The sequence below is a fragment of the Manis pentadactyla genome, chromosome 4, assembly GCF_030020395.1.
Source record: "Manis pentadactyla isolate mManPen7 chromosome 4, mManPen7.hap1, whole genome shotgun sequence".
NCBI classification, from domain to species: domain Eukaryota; kingdom Metazoa; phylum Chordata; class Mammalia; order Pholidota; family Manidae; genus Manis; species Manis pentadactyla.
In genome coordinates this window covers 97,485,087-97,503,508 of record NC_080022.1, presented here as the reverse complement: position 1 = coordinate 97,503,508, position 18,422 = coordinate 97,485,087, and the positions used below count along the sequence as shown (strand labels likewise).

At 44.0% G+C, this 18,422-nt stretch overlaps 1 long non-coding RNA gene across 1 annotated transcript in view; it reads left to right on the top strand.

The window, feature by feature from the left end:
• The first annotated feature begins 956 nt into the window (after nucleotides 1-956).
• LOC130683390 (uncharacterized) overlaps nucleotides 957-18,422 on the top strand; it is a 44,585-nt gene continuing 27,119 nt past the window's right edge. Inside the window, exons 1-2 of the long non-coding RNA XR_008997085.1 lie at nucleotides 957-2,256; nucleotides 12,465-13,017. This is a non-coding gene — a long non-coding RNA (uncharacterized LOC130683390). The remainder of the gene's footprint in view (nucleotides 2,257-12,464; nucleotides 13,018-18,422) is intronic.

The window sequence follows — 18,422 nt, the reverse complement described above, 5'->3', positions numbered from 1 at the left end:
CAGGACAACACCCTAGGAGAACTTGGTGGCCTACCCTCACTGTAGATTTGTGCACTCTCTTCAAACAAGACCCATGGTATGAAGATAAAGTTGGGGTACCCGGATGTGGTACTCGAGATTATACAGTGCATTGGGGCTCTGAGACCATGAAAGAGCTCCAGAATACCTGCTTCTATGTATGCCCAGCCCCCTCAGCCGATAGTGCCAAAGCCTCACAGTGTGGTGAGAAGACAGATTTTTTCTGCAAAAATTGGAGTTGCGAACAAACAGGGACATGCCATTGGCTGACAGGAAGTGCAGGGAGATCTCCTCTAGGCCTCATAAAAATCCAGTGGAATACCGCTCGTGCCCAATGCACGACTAATCCCACCTGCAACCCTATTGACATCTCTTTCACAGATGCAGGAAAAAGGGCAACAAACTGGGAAAAAGGGCTTATGTGGAGACTAAGACTCTACCAGAGTGGCTATGATAATAGAGTCTTGTTTATGCTCAGGCTTAAAGTAGAGACTCTTCCGGCTGTCCCAGTAAGACCCAACGCTGTCTTGCGGGATCAACCGCGTCTCCCAGCCCCAGCCCCAAAACAGGCCCTAGCCCCACCTATAGACTCTGCCACCACTCCCTCCGCCTCCACTCTTGGCCGAGTCACCTCCTTTCCTAGCACCGGACAACGCCTTCTCAACCTCCTTGAAGGGGCTTTTCAGGTCTTAAATACCACCAACCCTAACACTACTGAATCCTGTTAGTTGTGTTTCTCTTCTGGGCCACCTTATTATGAAGGATTGGGATTGTTAGGCAGTTTTAACAGGACAACCCGTCACGAGATCTGTAACTGGGGAAGCCACAAGAAGCTAACTCTGACTGAAGTAACTGGAAGAGGAAAATGTTTAAGTTCAGTCCCCCGCACCCATAAAGCTTTGTGTAATGAAACCATAGCTGTGACCTCCTCAGGTAAAAATGAGTATCTAGTCCCTCCTCCCAAAAAGTGGTAGGCTTGTAACACTGGAGTGACCCCATGTGTCTCTACTTCTGCCTTCAACTCCTCCCGCGATTTCTGTATCATAGTTCAGCTGGTGCCCAAGTTGATGTATCATGATGACCTCTCATTCGTAGCTGAATTTGAACCTAGGCATAGATATAAGAGAGAGCCGGTCTCGCTGACCTTAGCTGTGTTGTTAAAAATAGGAGTCGCAGCCGGAGTAGGAACAGGGACAGCTGCTATTATCCAAGGGAACCAACATTATGAGGGACTAAGGACAGCTATTGATGAAGACCTAAAAACCATAGAGCAATCCATTACTAAACTTGAAGAATCTCTGACTTCCCTCTCTGAAGTAGTCTTGCAGAACAGACGAGGGCTGGATCTGCTGTTTCTAAAAGAAGGAGGATTGTGTGCAGCTTTAAAAGAAAAATGCTGCTTTTATGCAGACCATTCCGGAATAGTAAGAGATTCAATGTCAAAGCTTAGGGAGAGGCTAGACCAGAGAAAGAGAGAACGAGAAGCCGGCCAAGGGCTATTTGAATCTTAGTTCACTAGGTCTCCGTGGTTTACGACCTTGATATCCACTCTGGCTGGGCCCTTACTCATCCTTGTGTTGCTCCTCACTTTAAGACCCTGCATATTAAATCGGCTGATAACTTTTGTTAGAGAAAGAGTGAGTGCCGTTCATGTACTAATGTTGAAGCAACAATATTATTCACTCACCCAACAAGAAGATACAAACATTCCATGATTAGAATGCCCTTAAAGAGAAGTGGGGAAATGTAGAACCTGAAGAATCAAAAGTTAGCATAAGCACAGCCATCTTAAAGGCTCAAACACCATTTTCTAACCTAGAAGGAGAAAAATTACTAGAACTTTGAAAAACAAGTTAGTCAGCCAGTGTTAATTGTAGTGACCTTTAGTTAGCCAACCTCAATCAGTTAAGCTTATCTTGCTAGAACCACCCTAAACATTCTGAAAGTGATTTTATCTAACCAGACCCCCAGGATGAGGCGTCAGCCGAAAATTTATGTGTCTATGAAAAAAAAAAACACTGTATTGTGACTGTAGAAAATACTGCCCCTTTGAAAATGCTATAAAAACTTCTGGCTTTGTGAGTTCGGGGTCCTCGTTGAGACCCGCTGCGTCGGGCTAACGCATGGACCCCAGCTAGCTGGCCTCTGAATAAATTCCTCTTGCTTGTTGCATCAAGAGATGCCTTCCGTGAGTGATTTGGGGCGGCGTCCTCCTCTGGGAGAATCCAACAGTTTCCGGTCAGTGCGCACAAACATTTGGCTGTGGATAATGAATGATTGAATTATTGAGCTTCTCTAGCCAAGGATGTCAGCTGTGTGGACAGTGGGTACCTGAGTCACTCCCCTGACCCTGCCCTTCAATCTTCCCACTGCACCTGGGAACTTGTGCCTCTCACTCCTGGACAAGAGGTTGCTAATCTCCTGTCATACCTGCTCCCCCACACACCCCTTTCCACTGGCAGCAACATCTGGTTCTGCCTGATGAGACACAGGATTAATGACTCTCAGTCAGCATTCTTAGTTAAAACCTCCTCCCACAGCTATTACTGTTTTATCGGAGGCTTTGGCAGCCTTTCTTCATGGCTCCCAACGCCATGTGTGGAGAAGAGATTTCAGTTCGGGACACTGAGATCAGCAGCAACCTAAATACCGGGTCATTTTATCCCCTCCCATCTCCTTATTTCCTGGCATGAGGAAGCAGACGGGAGCCATAGAGGGAAATAGGATGACAAAGGGAGTCCACGGGTGCATTATGTCCTTTCAGGATGAATTAGTGTGTGAGGAAGTCTGAGTCAAGCTATACTGCAGGGGGTGCAGGCAATGCAAGGGACTTAGTGTGAAAAATGAGGGCTCTCCTAGATTTAGGACTAGAGACTTCCCACCCCACTTACCTGGTCTCTCCAGCTCTGTTGCTTGTGGGCTATTGCTGGATGATCAGGGCCTACTTCTCCCATTGACCTCACACTTTCTGCAACCAAGGTGGCTTCCTTTATTCTTACCCTGGTCAGCCCAGGGACTGGCATGATGTGTGTCTCTGTGGAAAGACGATGGCCTGGAGCCACTGTGATGATGCTGGGGTTCTTGTTCACGAAGCCAAAGAATGAGCTTCACAAACAGTCAAGGTAGGAGAGCAAGGTACAGGCTTTTATTTAGAGATAAAGTGAAAGGACAGAGCTCCCGGCTCATGCCAGGAGGGGACAAGAGAGTCTGTAGTGGTGCTTTGTCTAGGGGGTTTTGTAGGCAGTTGAGGATTTTTCAAGAACATGAAAAAACTTAGGGGTGTGGACTTGTTAAGTGGTCTCTGAATATTAAAAATTAACTTAATGTAAGGAATTTCCTGCCTTGATTTCTCTCTGGGACACTGGCACCTTGGTCCGGGAGCACATCAAAAGGCTGCCTGCCCAGCCCCCAAGGTGGGCTGAGGTATTGTCTATTTGCTAAAGAATCTTGCCTCTTAAACTTCCTGGGTGTTAAAATGCAATCTTATCTTCAAGATGGAATTCTTCCTGCCTTTTACCATGTCATCTACATCACCTCTTCAGATCTGAAGGAGGAAAGACAGCACATAGGCCTGGGTCTTTTAGTATGTTAAAGTGAATCTTCCACATGGTTACAAATGATTAGCATAATAAAACATGTGCTACTCTTCTTTATCTGGGGAACATTAACTGATCTCACTGAAGAATGATTCTACAGTTTTGTAGCTGAAATAAGCAGGCGAAGAGAGGCAACAAAGGGCCAGGTAGATTATTTGAATGCAAATTCCTGGGTGATGTTCTGCAGTCTGGCTATCACAGGCTGGGGAAGTCACACTCAGCAGGGCAGGCAGCGAGTTTTTAAAGAAGGTAGGGGGAGGCAGAGCTTAGATTTATAGTGGTGTGAGGATTGGCTAGCCTAAGGCACATTTTTCAGGTTGGGAGGGGGCAGTAGCCGGGGACTTTGGCAGGTCATCAGTGTCCGATGTGCTCACCCCTCCCTCCAGTGCCTCCAACCTTACAAGCTTAATGTTTAACATAGAGTTTCAGTAGGGACTTCTTTGCCCATTGTTATATTGCTCTGACTGCAAATATGCTGCCTTGCTTTTTCCAGAGGCCCTCATCATATTCTGTCTACACCCACTGTCCCTGTCTCAGTGGGACCCTGGTGCGGCTCCTAACACCACCATGATGTCACTGTGACTTTGGGCACAGCAATGCTCTTCTCTGGGCTTCAGTTTCCTAATTTAAAAATGAGTAAGTGAAATCTCAGCCTTGTCTCCTTCACATGGCAGTTGTGAGGGTGAAACGCGACTGGAGCTTACCTGTTTAGTTGTCCAAGCCTCCCACTCTGTGCCCCCTGGGGTGGAAGCATGTCTTTCCTGTTTATTACTGTTTTTCCAGCACCTGGAAGAGTCCCTGGCACAGGAGCTCAATGAAAACATGCAGAACGAGTCATTGTAAAAGCGTCTCCTCAGTTGTCAAATCCCATCACACGGGATTGTGTTTACTGCTGCTCAGTCTGGTTTAGGGCCCCTCCAACCATGCTGGCTACTTCAGACAAGAGGGAGGAGAGAAATATGACCTTGAACATCCCCTCTCCCTCTGCCATCCCTTTCCCAACAGCAGGAGTGGGTAAGTTCTGTCCACTCACTCTTCAGTCTTTCAGATTCTAGAGACCTTAGTACTTTCACATTCATTATCTTACTTAATTTTATAACAGTTGCTGAAGAAAGCAGGCCAAGTGGGGAAGTGACCTGTTCAGGAACACACCACATAGAAACAGCTTTGGCCCTGCCCCACCGTACCCCTGGTTTCTCCACCTGCCACATCTGTCAGGTACTGTCACCCTGCTGTACCCTTTATTAACTGCTACTTCAAGACTCATCTCAGGTGGCAGCTCCTTCAGGGGCCCTTCCCTGGCCCTCTAAGCCCTGGTCAGAAGTCTCTCCATGCATTCCTCCTCACTGCCTCTTGAGTTCACTTCTCCTGCAGCACACGTCCAGGGTGGGCCTGCCCTTCTTGACTGCAGGCTCCCAGAGGGTAGGGACATCTGTGCACCTAGCACTGTTCCTGGCACACAGCTTTAGAAATGTCTGATGCATGAGTGGATGGATGAACAATATGCAGTGGTGCAGAGGGCATTTGGGAGGGGCACGGGCAGAGTCCACTGAGGTCTCATCAGAATGGGCTTCCAGCCTGGCCCAGTGTCATTTGAGCTCCATCCTTATCTTCTCTGAAAGAACAGCAATGATCCACCTCCCCAGCTGGCTGTGGTGAGGTTAGAGGAGGTGAAGTTATGTGATACCACTTGGTAAGGTGGGGGTGGTGGGGATGACAATTGACAATTATGACTATGACAAGTGCCACACTCCTGGCACATTAAAGAGCAATTTAAACATCAAATGCCAAAAAGGAAGTTGAGCAGGTGACTCCAAGGGTGAATGGCTTTAAATTTAGATCTTGATTAAATTTCTGCATTGGGTAATAATGAAGGCAAGACCCCCTCCCAGACTACGCCCAGTTACCGGCCAACTCGTACCCAGTCCAAGACCTGACCTCTGGGAGGAAAAAGCACGTTCATCTCAGCAACATCCTTTGGTTCAATTATTACTCCTCAGTGGGCAGGAACTGCCAGGGAACAGAAAAGCTGTTAAAATAAGGTAAGTTTCCAACATCAACATCCTCTGGAAGAGTCATTCCAGAAGATGATCATCAAAAAACTTCAACAAAGATCCTGGCACTGTTGCAGTTGTAGCTGCATTCATCCCACCAGTTCCTGGACTTGCCATTGGAATGAAGAAGGAGATATCTAAGCTGGCCTGTGCATACAGTAAAACAACAAATTTGACTGGATCTATATTGTCAGATCTCAACCAAGAATTAGGCGAAGTGCAAGTTGCAGTGCTCCAAAATCGTGCGACTATAGACGATCTACTGTTAAAAGAACATATGGGATGTGAACAGCTTCCACGAATGTGTTGTTTTAATTTGTCTGATTTTTCTCAAACTATTCAAATTCAGTTAGACAATATCCATCATATTATTGATAAGTTTTCACAAATGCCTAGGGTACCTAACTGGTTTTCTTGGTTTCACTGGATATGGCTGGTAATTGTAGGTCTGCTTTTGTTATATATCTGTATCCCTATTCTGTTAATGTGTGCACGCAATTTAATTAGTAGTTTGTTAAAACCTATACATGCTTACGTTACTCTACAAGAAGTTATGTCAAAGAAATAATCAATCTTCCCATGTTTTCTTCTGTCTGCTACTTCTATAGCTTTTCTTCTTCCTTCCTAATTACAACGCTTTAGTAGAATTCATGCCTCATATCAAAAATTACCAAGTATCATAATTCTTCCAAGTGGTAAAGCTACTTCAAGACAAATGCTGGGCATAGAAGCCACCGGGCATAAATCTGCAAAGATGTAAAAAGCTAACCTTTTCCAAGAATATTGCTTCTCTCTCACTTACCAACTTTACATTTCCCTGTATGGCCCCGGAAGGTGACTGGTTAGCCAGAGATGGGTAAGATTCCTCAAGGGAGGAACAACCTAAGACAGGCACAGTCGCAGGGGGACTATCAGGTGAGAAATTGGGGGTCAACAGAGGTGAGGCTTAGAACTTCACCCCCCACTGTTTTGAGAGAAATCTTCTGCATCCGTGGATGTTTTGTTGCCCTTGTCTACCTTGGATTAATACTTAGTCTATAGGCACAGACCTGATCATCTACATTTGCCCTCTTACACCACTAAATTATGTTTTCTACCTTTATCTTGCATCTACCTACCACTTCAGCATTTTATTAACAATAATAATAATAATAATAATAATAATAAGGAAGAAATGTGGGATTCACATATAAATCAAGTATAAAAATCAAATGAATAATCACATCTGACTTGATTGTTTATAGTTCATGATGCAGGATCTAAACCGAAAGTTTCTGTGGTATGACTGCCCTTGCACTGTTCACCATGTAAGAACTTGTTCGTTATGCTTCAGAAGATTGGAGACTGTTGAGAATTAGTCTTGGGGTTGATTAATGATTTTGCATTGAGTCCCCTATACAGAATTTTATTGTTGTTAACAACCAGTTGATCAATAAATATGAGAGATGCCCTCTCAAAAATAAATAAATAAATAAATAAAATAAGGACAGTCTGTTTACTCTTTGGCAGGGGGGAAGGACAAGGCAGGATATGACTGGGGACAGATGAAACTCTGTCCTCAAAGTGGATACAAATCATTGAATGAATGGCATGTGTGATTTACAGCTCTCGTCCTTGAAGATCTAGAAGTTTCAGAGAGTGGGGAGGGGAAGGAAAATAGAGGAAAGGGCTAAGAAAGGGACAGAGGTCCCTATTTATTCTGCTCTTTCCCCATTACTGGCCATGGCTGCTGGCAGTAAATTCAGCAAATCTATTTGATGCTAATCTTTTTGGAAAAATTTACCATAATTTGGTTCACTGGGGGGATAATCAGATTTGTGTAAACTTTCATAATAGTCTGCAAAGGCTTCATATATCTTGATGGATATGGTCTTTAAAATGCCTGTGCTCTGACCTTAGGACAGGAGAGGCAAGACTGTGGGCTAAAAGGGACCAGGGATTTCAAGGCCCAGAGAGGTACACACGCCTGTTTTTTTCTCTGGACTCTGACTCTCAGGCTTTAGCTCCACTGACTCCTCATGGCCAGGCTCCAAAGCTGACAGGGTCCTGTTGGTGGAAGGGACCCCATATCTTAAGGATGAGATGGAAGTTACTCCTCACTTCCCCAAATCTAATTGTCCAATAGCTCCTGATCCAAAGAGTCAATAGTATTGTCTTTTAAAATCTTTGTTTTGCAGTCTCTGTAGCAACAAATTGATTCTTACCAGTACTTTTATAGTTCTCAATTATTAATAGAATTATTTCTGTTAATATTTTAAAGCCATAGAAATGCTTATTCTCCGCAGGTTTTCATGCCTAGACAACTTGCCATAAATAACAACTATAATAAGCATAATAAGCATATGCTGCCTTCTCAGAAACAGTAGAAGTTGTTTATGTGTTTGTTTTAATGATAGGAACTGGATTCTTGGAGCAAATGGTAGGAGGCTGGAGGGGGAAGGCTGAAAACTGTGATCTGGGAGGACAACAGGGGCAGCTTGAGCTCCTGACAGTATACGTCGTGGAGGGCATACATTCCTATTTTATTTATGATGACATTAAACTACCACCGTGTTTCCTCGTATCAGTCACAAACCCCAACTCCAATGAAACCCAAGCCTGAACAAACATATTTTTTATATAAAATTCAATTCTTTGTGGCCATTATCAGGCTCTGAGACTTTGGGAATATGTGAGGTGAAGGATCTGAGAAGCTGGGGAGCATTGCCCTCGGGGGATAGGCTTGGAGACTGGAAGCTCTACTGGCTGTCAGTTCAATGGAGCTAAGACCAGACCAGAGTGGTTTTAGAAGTGGAAAAGATGTCAACGAAGAATTGCTTCAAAGAGAAAAGCAGTCCATGTCATGGAGACACTCAAGTGGCCCTGTGGAGAGGTCCATACAATGAAGAACTGAGGCCTGCTCTCAAAAGTCATGTGAGTGAGCCATCTCAGAAGCAGATCTTCCAACTTGAGTCAACACTTTAGATAGCTGCAACCTTGGCCTACATCTTGACTGGGATTTCATGGGAGACCAAGACAGAAGCACCCTGCCAAGCCATGCCCAAATTCTGGACCTACAGAACCTATGGTGCAACAAACGTCTGTTGTTTTAAACTGTTAAATTCTGGGGTGATAGTTTATTGGCAACAGATTACTAAAGAGAGAAAAGCAATCGAACTGGATGTCAGTCTAGGTATGGGCTGGGAGGGCTGGGAATGACATACACAAAATGACCATAAGCTTAGTGTTGGTGAAGAAAAACCCCTCCACCTTCTAGCTGGCCTAAAAATTGACATGAGACAGATTAATAGGAAAAAATGTTTAATGACATGTGCACAGAGAACCAATAATGAACTTGAGACCTAAAGAAATAACCAAGGTAAGTGGTTTTTATAGTTTTTAGACAGACAATAAATCTGTGAGGAATTGGCAGAACAAAGACCTACATTCAGGAGCTTCAGTTATTGGGAATTCTAAGCAGAATTTGGGCTGACGTAGTAAATTAGCAAAAGTAACAAGACTTGGTTATGTAGGCTTCTTAGCTCTGAATTCCCTGTCTCTGCTGATAAGGATGTCTCTTTATCTCTTGGTGTTGGGAGGGCTCCTTGCACAGGGGGATTTATTATTTCTCATTTTCTGGAGACAGAGAGGGGACAGGTGAGAGTGTCCCTCTTGCCCTGGCTAAGTTTCAATTCAACAATCAATGTGCCAAGAGGCACATTTTGGGCTGCCCTTGAGTCCCACAGTAGCTTGGGGACTGAAAAATGGTGGTATTATGAGGAGAAATGGAACCATTGGGAAAGAGGGATGTGTTAGGCTGGAGAAAGGAAAAACAAGGACATGCAAACAGAACAGAGATACCATAAAAGGAGAACAGACCAGACCCCAAGTTCTGTGCCTTATATGGAAAGGGGACAGCTCTTCCTGAATTCCATCCTTCTGATGTGCCAAGTAAGATCCGGATGTCAGCCTCCTCCCTCTTGGAAGGTAAAAAACTTTCTAGTTGTCTATTATTTCACCTTTAGCCAATCATACCTCTCCACGCCCCCTAGGATAACTTCCCACTCCTCCCCCTCCTAACCCCTTATAAGCCCCCACCTCCCTGACCGGGTATGACTTCCCCAGCCTGTGATAGCCAGACCACGGAACATCACCTGGGAGTTGCACTCCAATAAACTACCTGGCCCTTTATCGCCTCTCTTTGCCTGCTTATTTTGGTTGGAATTTTATTGGAATTTATCTTACATTTGGTGCTGAAATCCCGGGAAGGAGCATGAGTGCAGGGCCGCAACCGGCCACCGGTGGCCCCGCCCCCTCCTTCCCTGACCTGGGACCTCAGCCTGCTCTCCACTGCATGGACTATTTTCCAGTGAGTCCCTCAGTGTCCCCGGTCTGTTTCCCTTCCTAACTCCATTTCCCCTGGTCTGTTAGAAATCGTAGCTACATCCAGGTGGGGCATTCGGCCCACCCTCTGTGGGCATCCAGCCTGCCCCTGGCCCTGTGGTACAAGAGACATCCCTACCCCAGGCCCCAGGACGTCTGCGGGCATCCGGCCTGCCCCTGGCCCTACAGTGGGGGAGACGTCCCTCACCCAGGCTCCCAGGACGTCTCCCCTGACTTGGTGTGTTTGGGATGCTGGGCACTCCTCTCAGTGGGATTAGTTAGGAAGTGGTGCAGACATGGGGAACCTCAAAAGCAGAGGCTCAGACCCCACTGCGGTGTCTCATTTCTAATTTGGCTACTCTATGTTTGTTCTGGGAAGTTTGCAAATGGAAGCTAATCTTTCTTTGCTCTGAGGCCAGGCCTCAGTATCCCTTGGACAATCAATCTTTTTGGCCCCCTGAGGGAACTTTCAATTTTGGCCTCCTCACCAACTTGATTAATTATTGCCACTGGAGCAGAGAGTAGGGTGAAATCCCATATGTGCAGGCTTTTTGGACTTTGCACTCCCACCCAGACCTTTATGTTAAGTGTTCAATGACTCACATTCTCCTGGCCCGATCTCCAGTTAAAGATTGTCAGCCTCTTACTCTGCCCAGTCCCTCTTCCTTTTCAGATCTGCCAGAAGACCTCAGTTGCCCACCTCCCTCAGCTCGTGATCCCCTCCCCCTCTCTCCACCACCATCTTTAAGTCCTTTGTCTTCACACGTGTCGCCGCAATCTTAAAGTCCTGCATTCTCAACCATGCCGTTGTCCTGCTCTCCTCTTCCAGTGGCTGCACCATCCCCTCCCCCTCTCCTTCCGCCTTCACCACCCTCTTCCCCCACCAGAACACGCTCCTCCCACCCCCTGGTTCCAGAAGCCATGGACAGGAAGCTGAGGAGAGGGAAGGCAATTGGATATCAGTGCCTCAAGTCTTTATATCGGTTTGTCTGTCTGTGTATGTTTTTGTGTTGCTGACTGTAGTCATTGTGTCTCAGTTTGTATGTTTGTGTGTCTAGGTGTGTGGATGTAAAATATTTTCCTACCTCCAGATAGTATTAATAAAAATTGATTTAAAAACAAGCACTTGTGAAAATTGGACATTCTAAAACTTCCAGAAAATCTGATAGAAAATGCTAAGCATTAATGCTAATTTGGGTTTGGCTGAGGTGGGCATGTCCTTGTACTTATTAGCTGCCTAAGTTTACCTAAGGTCATTTAAGTCGATGTTATCTGCTAAATCTTTTAAGAATAAAATGCTTAAAGGCTTGGCTTTGTCTAATATTCAGTAAAAGTCTTGTAAGTAATCTAGCATAGTTGTTACAAATGAGTGAACTAAATAAGTGTGGCAAGTGAACACCTTTTTAATTGTGTGTTACAGTGTGTATACCTATCTACAGCCTAGAAATCTTTGTGGTAACCTAAAACCTTAAAGTTTTGCTAAGTTAAAAAGATATACTTTGTTCTTAGTGAGAGATTGTGTTGTAAAGCTCATAGTTAACAGAAATTATAAAATGTTCATAAATTTGTCAATCCAAAGAATGCTAGTGTAACAGTTTATAATAGCCTACTTCTCAGTTCACTAAAAATTAAGGCACTTAATAGTTTTAAGTTCTAATTAAAACTACTTAAAGTAATAAGGAAAACATTTCTGCATGCTAAAGAATGTGTCTTTTGATAAAAGAAAGTAATTGTTCTAAAGTACAGCTGTTTAGAGAGAGAAATCTAAATGAAAAAGAAGGTCATAGAAAGTTTGTAGAAGAATTTAATATAGTCATGCTATATAAAATTAAAGCAAATAAGTATCAATATCAAGTACACAGCAAAATTAGAATTTTGTTTTCAGTTAAAAAGACAAACTTTTCTTAACTGTTAATCTGCTCTTAATGTTGAAATATTGCAAAAAGTTCTCTAATTGTTTAATCAATGCAGTTTCTCATGCTTAAAGTCTCAGTAAGGTGTCAGAGTATTTAAGAAAATGAGATCTTAATATTAAAACGATTAAAGCTAAACTTTGCTAACAACTGTGTAACCTTCTTCATTTGCCTTTGAAGTACTTTGTTGTCATTCTAGTTAATAGATAAGTATTGCTTCATAGCAACCTATAATCCTATTTAAGCAAGTGCCAAAGAACTTTCTTCTAACAACTTCCCAAAATCAAATTCAAAAAGGTACTTTTACATCTAGCTAACTCTTGATATTTTCCAGAGGGCCCCTGAAATATGTCAGAGGAACGTTTTCTCATTGGAGAAAATATTTAGCTAATTTGGCTTATTTACCTGATACATATTTACCTAAAAAGTGTTGTCAAAAAGAATAATGCTAAACTTTGTTACTGAATGTTTTGTATTACAGAAAGATCCAAATTTCCTCATGACAACTGTGTTATAGTAAGCTTTCATCAGATCTTTAACCATTGTCATTTGTAAGTCTTTTGTCATCTATACTCACTGTTTATTACTCCTAAACTAGTAAGAAACTAGATTTGAGCAGAACAGGTATTAGTTACATAAGATTAAGTAAACTAAAGAAGATGATTTTGTAACTTTTTGTTTCAAATGTTGATAAAGTGTTTTAAGCTTTTTCTCTTAAGCTGACAACAGTTTAGTAAATGACTGCCTTTATAAGCAGAATTGAAACTTTATCTTTCTCTCTACCTGATCCCTCCAGAATTTAAAAACTCTCAGTGACTATTTTTATATTTCATGGCAATATGTTTATTTGCACAAGTTCAATAAGAATCTGCTTTCCTTGTAAGAAGACTAATTAAAAACACTGATTATATTACCAAAGCTTTGACTAGAATGTCATACCTGAGAGACACATGTGTAAACTCAGATATGAACAGACAGCTTTAAGGAACTAAGATTGACTTCATAAAGCCAACAACGTCCCTTAGAAGAACTGGCCTAGTACCTTGCTTACAGAGTTCCCAGCAGCCTTACCAGGTGAATAAAGAAGGTCACTTCCTGGCAAGTGCAAGAACCTCAGGAATGTCTTGGGAACCTCAAGAAGAGAGGCATTCACCCAAATGTACAGGTACTGCAGGCACAACCTGATGGCAAGTCTGGATTGGCTTTCTGGCCTCAAGAAGCTTTTAAAAGTCCAATCTGAAATTCCTTATACAAAGTTCCAGCAAAGCATATTTAAAAGAGCCTATGTAATCAATTGTTCTTCTTGCTGCACTTATGCAAATAATCAAGCCAACTGTTAATTATTTTCTTAATCTGGCTACTTCTAATAAAAATAGGGGTGATTTTAGAGAAAAGTATTTTTTCAATAATGCAGTCTTATCTATACTAAATCCTAATAGTAGTCATTGAGATGTAAACTCGATCCCGAATTCCAGTCCCCCATAATGGCCTGGCTAATGCCCCTACTGGGCCCCTTAATTACAGTTTGTGGTTTACTCTTACCTGCCCCTTGTGTCCTCAGGTTCCTCCAACAGCAGCTAACCCAGATGACCCGGGTCACCACCAACCAGATGTTACTTCACCGTTATGCACCTCTTCACACTGAACCCCCTCCTTCAGCCTAATACCAGCCTCAAACCCCTACAACGCCCCTTGTCAGCCAGAAGTAGCCAGATTGAGTCGTCGCCCATTATGACCAAAAGGCTGGAATGTTAGGCTGGAGGAAGGAAAAACAAGGACATGCAAACAGAACAGAGAGATACCATAAAAGGAGAACAGACCAGACCCCAAGGTCCGTGCCTTATATGGAAAGGAGACAGCTCTTCCTGAATTCCATCCTTCTGATGTGCCAACTAAGACCCGGATGTCAGCCTCCTCCCTCTTGGAAGGAAAAAAAGTTTCTAGTTGTCTATTATTTCACCTTTAGCCAATCATACCTCTCCACGCCCCCTAGGATAACTTCCCACTCCTTCCCCTCCTAACCCCTTATAAGCCCCCACCTCCCTGACAGGGTGTGACTTCCCCAGCCTGTGATAGCCAGACCACGGAACATCACCCAGGAGTTGTGTAGAACCTGAAGAATCAAAAGTTAGCATAAGCACAGCCATCTTAAAGGCTCAAACACCATTTTCTAACCTAGAAGGAGAAAAAATTACTAGAACTTTGAAAAACAAGTTAGTCAGCCTGTGTTAATTGTAGTGACCTTTAGTTAGTTAACCTCAATCAGTTAAGCTTATCTTGCTAGAACCACCCTAAACATTCCGAAAGTGATTTTTCTAACCAGACCCCCAGGATGTGGCATCAGCCGAAAATTTATGTGTCTATGGAAAAACACTGTATTGTGACTGTAGAAAATACTGCCCCTTTGAAAATGCTATAAAAACTTCTGGCTTTGTGTGTTCGGGGTCCTTGTTGAGACCCGCTGCGTCGGGCTAACGCATGGACCCCAGCTAGCTGGCCTCTGAATAAATTCCTCTTGCTTGTTGCATCAAGAGACGCTTCCGTGAGTGATTTGGGGTGGCGTCCTCCTCTGGGAGAATCTAACAGTTGCACTCCTATAAAGTACCTGGCCCTTTGTTGCCTCTCTTTGCCTGCTTATTTTGGTTGCAATTTATTGGAATTTATCTTACAGGATGTTTAATGGAGGAGGTGATTAACTCACTGCTGGCCATGTTTAGTAGAAGTGGCTTTGAAGCGACTAACTGGAATGTCTTGCCTTGATGGTAGGGCTGAGTAATTAGGACAGAAGATGGAGACTTGAGAATTACTCACATAAGAAATACTGACTGAGCCCCTGCTGCATGCCAGGAATTCAGGCAAATGACAGGTGTACAGGTTCCTTGGAGCACAGTCAGAAACTGGGATATTAGTGCTTGGACTTTAGATCATACAGATTATATTCCAATTTCCACTTTGCTGCTTATTAGCTGTGTGACCTTATGTAACTCCAGGGGGGAAATCCCAGGGCAAAATACCTTTGAAACTGAAATCAGTCAAAGGGAGAAATAAAGTGGGAGAAACCCATTTATTGCTTACAAGCAGTCATTCACTTCTACTCCCCCATGTCTCTCACTACTCCACTGCAAAAGAAGAGGCCCCACCCAAGCTCTCAGGTCCAGATATGCCCTCACTGGCCTTTGTAATTACTTATTGATATGGAGATGGCTACTTCTCTCCATTTCTTGGAAACGCCTATTGATATGGAGATGTACTAAGGCCAGGTGAGAGATTCTGAAATATTACAATTTTACCCACACCTTGGGCAAGCCATTTAATGTTTTCAAACCACAATTTTCCCATCTTAAAGAAAGGCAGTAAGAGTGTGTCTGGTACACAACCATCAATAATAAAGGCAATTACTGTGAGGATTGTCAACCTAATGCATATAAAGTGCATAGCATTGTGTCTGGTACACACCAATGCTAAAAAATGTTACCTGTTATTATCAGGAAAAATACCTTAAGAACCTCCTGGTCTAATAGATATGAAAACAGCAAGAGAGAATGTTAGGTGCTTAGTTGAACTAGAGGAGAGAGGTGGGGGCAGAAAGAGGGAGAGAAGAGCAGGGGAGAGAGAGAGAGGGGCTGTCAGGTGCTGAGCTGGGAATTAACTGGCCTGGGCTCTGAATGGAGTTCTGTCAACTTTGCCAAGGATGGTTTAGTAGTTCATCAACATTCTTTGCTGACTCTCCCTAGTCCCTTTTCTACTGGTTGGTGTTTGTTACCGAGAGGAAAATAAAGCTGCAGCAAAGCGACTGTGTTTTCATTCTGACTCTTTGACCTGTGCCCAGGCTGCAAGGCCACGGGGCCCTCATCCCTTGAGTGGGGAGGACTCTCTGACATCACTGTCTAGTGGGAGGTAGGCATCCCTGGGGACTAGAAGAGGTTTCTCAGTTACAAAGCAGAGTTGACAAATGACTTTTCGAGTAATTTTCTCCCCTCTGTCCTTTAACTATAGGAGATTAGTAAAATAGTTACTGACAGTTCCTATAATTTGCATTTCAAAGTAATATATGCAGCAGAATGCACATGCCTCATTAACACATGAAAATAAATTGGCTTTGGGTCCCTGCCATTTACATCTTTCTCATTCTAACAAGTGCCCTGATGCATTTAGGAAAAAGGCAGAGTGACACTTGCTGGGAGGGAGGGAAGAGAGAAAAGTGAAGGGGGCACCTGCAGAGCTAGCTCTGTGTGTGCAGCGCATATGTGGTGGGGTGGGAGTTGGTGTGTGAGGTGACAAATCAAAAAACTCTAGAGAGTGTGAGATCTCTGAAATAAAAGGGTTTATTGAGCCACTGGAGATACTTGTCACATAAGGACTGAGTCCTGGAACAGGAAGGTTCTGCTACACCAGCAGCAAGGCCAGTTAGCAGAAACAACCTGTGCACCAGACTCAAGAAACAGGGCACATTTGTGAGGAGTCTCCAGGAAAGTTGGGCTAACACAAAGTGGGGGAAGTCCTGGGGTAGGTGGTGAGTCCACAGAGAAGACTCACGGGTTGGATAATGAAGGTCAGGCACCATTCCCTCACAAGGGGGATGTGGTGGTCCTGGGGGCCTTCTAGATGATTGCTGAAATGACTTCATCCAGGAACGTGGAGTTTCTGGTTAGCTATGGCCTACTGCTATTGACTCCTGACCTTTCCTTGTCTCTCTCCTTCATTCTCTGGCCTTTATGTCACTTAATTTAGGGCATTTTCAGAATTTTTCCTTATCAAAGGTGCAGTAACTCCAGGGAGAAATTCCCAGGGAAAAACATCTTTGAAACCAAAATCAGTCAAAGGGAGAAACAAAGTGGGAGAAACTCATTTATTGCTTACAAGCAGTCATCCACTTCTGCTCCCCCATGTCTCTTAGAACCCAGATGCAGAAGAAGAGACCCCACCCAACCACTATGGTCCAGAAATGTCCTCGTTCCCCATTGTAATTACCTATTGACATGGAGATGGACTACTTCTCTCCACCCCTTGGAAACACCTGTTGATATGGAGATGCACTAAAGCCAGGTGAGAGATTCTGGAAATATTGCAATTTCACCCACAGCCCACCCCTCCAGAAATCTCGCTTTACAATCTACTTGTTCCTCATCTTCTGCAATGGCCCCTGGCCTAGAAAACTGGAGCATTGTAACCAGACTAATAATATACAATACCAACAGCAATAAAATCATGATAATCCTCAAGCCAGAGGATTCAGCCACATTCAAAGTCCTAGGCAGATTAAGTCCATAGCTCACATTCTACAGGCATTCAGTAGCTGAGCAGGTAGGGAGCAATCATAATTCAGCAGCTGCAGCCAGGGGACACATCCAGGCCATAGGGACTGTAGAAGAAAATAACCTTAAGGGTGATAAGATACATGTTTTAATGACACCAGCATAGGCAAATCTTGTCCATCAGGTAGGATGCATGCAAGAAAGTGGTCCTGTGATAGGAAAGTAGCAAGAATGGGATCTCATCCCGGTCTAGTATATCAGACTTTCACCCTACTCCCTGTGGGAGTTACAGATGGGTCAATATATAGGGTTATGGGAGGCACATGCACTGGCCATAAAGATAAAGCAAAACTCCCTGTAAGATGCTCTTACCTCCTGGACGTTTTGGGTACATTACTGTGATCTTTGGGGGCCACTCTGCTGTTACTCCAGACACACAGGAGGCCAGCTTACAGGCCTTTTCCCCAAGGTGCTAGAAGGGCCAGCTCTGGTCCATGTGTCAAAATGTCCAGGGCCACCTCCACTCAACAGAGTCCCCAGGGTTTAATGCAGTCAGAGAAGGCAGCAGGATGTTGCTCTGCTGGCCATATACTGGCTTTAATAACTCCTCTTTGGTTTGCACATACAGTTGCATAGAAGAGGGAGCAATGTGTGCTAGCATGTCCACAGGGCTCAAGGCTCCTTCTTGGGGCTTCTCATTCAAATGCCATAGCAATGTCCATAAACAAACTGACCAGCCCCATAGACTATTGGTGTCCAACTTCAGGCCAGATTTCAACAAACCATTGTACGCCTCTTATCATGCCTGCCCTGGTAGGGTTATATGGTACATGAAACTTCCACTTTATTCCTAATTGCTGCACCCATTCTTGTAACCCATGATCAGTGAAGTGCGTGCCTTGATCACTCTCAATCACCTGCGGCCAGCCGTAGGCTGCAAGAGATGCTCTATGCCCCTCTTGGTGGTTTGCTGATTTGCACAATGTGCAAGAAAAGCAACCAACAGCCACTAACTGTGTCCACACAAGTCATGGCATACTGATATCCTTCTGATATGAGCAGAGGTCCAATATAGTCTATCTGCCACCTAACAAGGAGTACTGGCCCCTTTACTATTGTCACATGTTGCTGCGGAACTCAGTGCAAGTCCCTCTTAGAGCATAGAAGGACTTCTTCTGGGCTCTGCTGACTTCTTCAAAGGTCAACGGCAAGCCCCACTGAGAG